Source organism: Pollicipes pollicipes, unplaced genomic scaffold, assembly GCF_011947565.3.
Source record: "Pollicipes pollicipes isolate AB1234 unplaced genomic scaffold, Ppol_2.1 Scaffold_3087;HRSCAF=3621_pilon_pilon_pilon, whole genome shotgun sequence".
Classification (NCBI taxonomy): domain Eukaryota; kingdom Metazoa; phylum Arthropoda; class Thecostraca; order Pollicipedomorpha; family Pollicipedidae; genus Pollicipes; species Pollicipes pollicipes.
The window spans coordinates 7,277,446-7,283,351 of record NW_023596225.1 but is presented as its reverse complement, the minus strand read 5'-3'; positions in this window follow the sequence as shown (position 1 = coordinate 7,283,351).

Genomic DNA, 5,906 nt, shown 5'->3' with positions numbered 1-5,906 from the left:
CGCGCAACATGATGGCGATATGTCACGGCAATGCATGAGTCTCGTTCATTGAACCGAAGTACGACATTGTCGCCACGATGTGTTTACTTCCAGGAAGTGTGAATCGCACTATAAGGACTGGTGTTTCAAGTGCCCCGCGCCAATAAACGTATATGTGCCGTACCGGAAACGTTAGCTTTGCTTCGGTCTTCGGTTTCCGAGGTTTGGCCTATTTCCTTGGTGTTGCTGTCGGCATATGATCTCGGTAGAGCATGTATTTGGATGTCAGAGCGGTTTTTAGGTCACGCCAGTCGAACTCATGCAAGAGGTGCACTACTGTAAGAGGGTGCTACAACAGTCCCTCCGCACGACGTGATGGTAGCATCTCACGGCAATGCATTAGTCTTATTCATTGGACCGAAGTGTTGTAGCTCAACCGGCATTGTCAGCACGATGTGTTTATTTCTAATAAGTGTGAATCGCGTTATCCCGACTGGTGTATGACGTGCATTGCGCTAATAGACACGTATGTACTGTACTGAAAACGCCGGCTTTGCTTCGGTTTTCGGTTACCGGGGCTTGGTCCGCTTTCTTAATATTGCTGTTGGCATATTATCTCGGTAGGGTATGTCTGGATGTCAGAGCGATTTCATGTCTTGCTCATTGGAATTTTGGGACGGTGCGTACAAGTTTGTGAGCGCAGCGCACCTCATACACGAGAATACTATCTCGTAGAGAATGTTCTTGGGTGCCGGAGCCGTTTGCAGGTCACATGAGGCTTCAGGTGCACCTCATACACAAGTCCGGATTATGTGATTCACACCCAGTAGAAATAAACATAGCATGCCAACAATATCGGTTGAGCTACAGCACTGCCGTTCAATGAATAAGACGCATGCATTGCCTTGATATAATGCCAGAATGTTGTGCGAATGGACTATGGTGGCACCCTCTTAAACTCCTAAACGACCGAAATGAATCTGCAAGGGGAATATGGATCCCCGGAAACAGCATGGGGCCTTAGACGGCGTAGTGGGGCTTAAAATTTCCAGTTCACAACATTTCCAATTATTGAGTAATTTTTGGCACTTCTCATAGGCCCTTCACTTTCGCTTACAACTGTTCTTGGTGGCCTGAAAGTCCAGAGATACCCAGTTTTCTTGCGTTTTGTGTTAAAAAAGTGCACCTGTTAGGCCGGCTATGGGCTCCTTCGGGACCCAACAGGAGGGGGGGGGGGGGGCATGCCCCGTGGCCCGCCTCTCTGGATCCACCCCTGCTTGTTACCGTACGTTTTGGGGGGAAACTTTTGTTATTTTTCATTTTTTGCCCCCCCCGAACTCAGTTTGCCCTTGATGTCGGACTGTCGTGGGGAAAACGTATTCAGGTGACCACGACGATACCTCAAATGGGAGCACCGTAAATCCGATATGGAACCAGAAGGGCTGGCTAAAGGGCATTGAGGGGGCCCGAGTTGGACCCTCCTAGGACCTGGACCCTTGGACCTAGCCGGTCTAACAGGTGCACTTTTTTAACACAAAACGCAAGAAAACTGGGTATCTCTGGACTTTCAGGCCACCAAGAACAGTTGTAAGCGAAAGTGAAGGGCCTATGAGAAGTGCCAAAAATTACTCAATAATTGGAAATGTTGTGAACTGGAAATTTTAAGCCCCACTACGCCGTCTAAGGCCCCATGCTGTTTCCGGGGATCCATATTCCCCTTGCAGATTCATTTCGGTCGTTTAGGAGCATTCCACGTCGTCCTTCATTTCTTTGCATTATGCTCAGAGGGCCCTGTGCTGTTGTTGGCTTTACGTGGGTATCGGTTAAGCTACCGACATACTTGCGTTGCGCCCATGGGTCCTCTTCATTGGTCTAGGGCGTTTCCAATTCTCTGTCACTTGCTTAGGGCCCTACACTCTTATCGAGGGTCCATCTAATGGCCTGCTTGAACACACTCAGTCGTTCGGGAACCGTCTACACTGGGTTTTTGGTACTTCTTTCTGAATGGGGAGCTTACGCTTCTGTGAGGGGGGGGGGGGCTATCTGATAACCCGCTCGGGCACATTCGATCGTTCGGGGGCCCTCTATATTGGGCCTTATGCACGTGCTATTTGAATGGGGCTCTACGCACTTGTCGAGGGCCCCTCTGTTCGCCTCCTCGGCCACACTGGATTATTGGTGGGCCCTGTACATTGGTTTTTGGTGTTTGAATTTAGGGCCCTCTGCCCTATCGAGGTCATCTGATAACCTGTTCAGGTACACTCCATCTTTCGGAGCCTTCCGCATGGGATTTTAAATACTTCTTATTTGAATGGAGGTCCTTAAGCTCCTGTCGGGGCCCCCATCTAATAAGATGCTCGGGCCCATTCGATCGTGGGGAACCTCTACGTCTGGTTTGGGGTACTTCCTTTTCTAATGGAGTGCCCTCCGCTCTTTTCGGGGGCCCTATCTGTTAACCTGCTCTGGCGCACTCGGTTATTCGGGGCCCTCTACATCGTGCCGTGGGTAATTCATATCGGAACGCGAGGCCCTACGCTCTTGCCGGAGCCCCATCTGTGAACCTGCTCGGGCACACTCGAATATGCGGGGGTCCTCCACATTGTGTCTTAGATACTTCCTATCTGAATGGGGGGACCTATGCGCTTGTCGGGGACCCCATCTGTCTGCCGCTTCGGACACATTGGATTGTTCGGGAGCCCTAGATATTAGGTCTTGGTGTTTGAATTTAGGTCCCTACACTCCTGTCTGGGTCACCTGATAATCTGCTCAGGTATGCTCCATCTGTCGGGGGCCCTTCGCACTGTGTTTTGAGTGCTTCTTATTTGAATGAAGGGCTCTGCGCTCTTGTCGGGCTCCTTCTGATACGCTACTTGGGCGCATTACGTCATTCTGGCGCCATTTACTTAGGATCTTCAGTGCTTCCCATTCGAATGCATTCCCAACAAGAGCCTTACGCTCTTGTTGGGAGTCCTATTTGTTGACCTGCTCGGACACACTCGATCATTCGGGGGCCCTCTACATTGGGTCTTGGGTGCTTCCTATTCGAATGGAGGGCGCTACGCATTTGACCGGGCCCTATATGTTTGCTTGCTCTGATAGACTGGATCATTCAAGGGTCCTCTGCATTGGGTCTTGATACTCCCTACTTGAATGGAGGGTACTACGCTCTTTTTGGGAGCCTTATCTGTTAACCTGCTCGGGCACACTCGATCATTCAGGGGCCCTCTACATTGGGTCTTGAATACTTCCTATTTGAATGGAGGGTCCCAAGCTCTTGACAGGGTCCTATATGTTAGCCCGTTCTGGCGCACTCGATTGTTCAGAGCCCTGCAAATTGCGTCGTGGGTATTTCTGATTTGAATGGATGGCCCTATGTTCTTAGCGGTCCCCATTTATTCAGCTGCCCAGGCTGGTGACGGATGCATATCGGGGGGGGGGGGGGGGGGAGAAGGAGGTATAGGACCATGTCCCATGGACCAGTGCCGAGGGAACCTAAAGGCTCCGAAGGGGCCCATGACCGGCCGGACGGACGCAGTTTCCTTACAACAGAAGCACAACAAAATTGGATGCATTTGGGCCTACAGATGACCAAGAACCATTGCTAGCAAAAGCAAAGGGTTCATAAGTAAACGAAGTTCATTCTTCGCTGATTGAGAGAGTGTTGCTTGGGGGAAATTTTGAGGTTCATTACGCTGTCTACAGGCATTGCGCTGTTGGCTGCCTGTCCCTATATGTCCACTTGCAGCGTCAATCTGATCGCTAAGGAGCTTTCCACGTTACCCTTGAATCTCTTCCTTATTTTTTGTAGGGCCCAATGTGCTGTTGGGACGCTATCTGCCTCCATGCTTGAGCACTGTTGATCAATCGGGTTTTCCTCCACAGATTCTTCCCATTCGCCAGAAAGGTTACATACAGTTTTTCCGGGGCTGCATATGCCAGAGTACACTCAGTTGTTCAGGGGCCTTTCATATAAATCTCAGGTACTTTCTACTTGCTTGAAGGGCCTTGTGCCGTTGCTAGGGTTCTTGTAAGGTAAGGCACGGAGACGCTCGATGCTCAGGGGCCCTGTATTTTGATCGAGGACTTTCTCCCTTTGGTCTCATTTGCGGCTGACTTTTCACTCCTATCGAGACTCGTGTTGTTGACCTGCCCGTGCACTCTTGATTGCACAGGGGTATTAATTTATGGTCTTGAATAACTTCCGCTTTGCTCGGAAGGTCCTGTGCTGTGACCGGGGCTTCATAGGTCAGCCTGTCGAGGCACTGCCGATCGTTTAGGGGCCCACCACGTGGACCCACCACGTTGGCCCACCACGTGAGTTCTTTTTGCTTGCTCTGTGGACCCTATACTTGTTGACGGGAGCCACCGTGTTGGTCTCCTGCGGCAACCATGGCCGCCCAGGCTCCGTCCCTATTGGCCCTGGTGCATTCGCCTTTGAGCAGCAGTCGAATACGTGGCGATGAATGTTTACGCACAATTGCCGAACGTAATCCTACATGCCTCCTCCGTCGTATGCGTCATTTCCGCTGGCTTTTCAGTGTGTCACACGTAGTTAGATTTACCGTCAACCTTCACGCGATCCTCAATATCTCTGTAGCATGTGGACTCCCTCCCGCTAGCGCTTAGAAACTACGGTGCTGCCCGATATGAAAACCCCTATCGAGGATTCACTCCGCTTAGAAGTATAGCGAGTTGGCATCATCACGCCGCGCCGATACGCCGTGAAGTTACCCACTTAACAGCAGCCGTCATCGATATTCGAACCTGGGGTTACCGCGCGCGAGACCGGTACGCTAACCATCCATCCACTGGAGATGCGGACCAGGAGGCCGAAGATTCGTGATTAGAATGGAAATGGTTCAGAGTGGATTGACGGATTTCGTGAGCGTTTGATGTCTATCACGCATAGAACCGACTTTTCACACGGAATTCTGCATTTTTGCACTTTCTTCCCTCCAAGGCTGCCAATCCGCGTATGCTTGGCACGTACAGCTATCTGAAAGATTTTTCGAGGGTGTATAAGCCCGGTACGTAACCGCCCCCTGTTTTGGGGATGTATAAGCCCGGCGCGTAACCGCCCTCCATTTTGGAGGCAGGGGCAGATCTAGCCTGGAGTTTTTTTTTGGGGGAGGGGGGGCAATCATTCGTCGCCAGCTGGGTGGTTTGGGATCCGAGGTCCAAACACGATGTTTGCGCCGAGTATGACTAAGCCGCGTCAACATGCGTTTTGTTTTCATATTCAAATCGCTGCCAACATTTCTTTATGAAGTTTTTCCGCAACGGAAAGAAATGTTTGATACCGCACCATCAAAGTTAGAACAGACGTTAAGTAGACGAAACTGTTATGAAGTTCTGGGATGTTTTTGGGGGGGGGGGGGGCATGGCCCCGTGGCCCCCCAGGATCCGCCTATGTTTTGAGGGTGTATACGCACTGCCTATATATATATATATATATATATATATATATATATATATATATATATATGCATATATATATATATATACACACATATATACATATATATACTATATATATGTATATATATGTGTGTGTTATATATAGTATAATATATATATATATATATATATATATATATATATATATATATGTCCCCCAGTTTCTGGCCAATATTTTTCAAATGCAAGCTGTATTTCTCGATATTACCGCTTCAATTTCGACCATCATTATATTTCCGGATACTGCCACTTCAATTTCAGCCACTAATACAACATTGGTAGAAATTATCAGTTCATGATAATCTCACGACATTTGTGAAGACTGTCATTAGCTTATAACTCAAATCATCTTTCCTAGTGAACTTACTCAGGTTGCAACTCATTCTAAAATCATTGACACCTGAGTGCATTCATGGTTCACCTTAAATCAAACACGTGTCTGGTTATCATACACATATGTCATAACATTA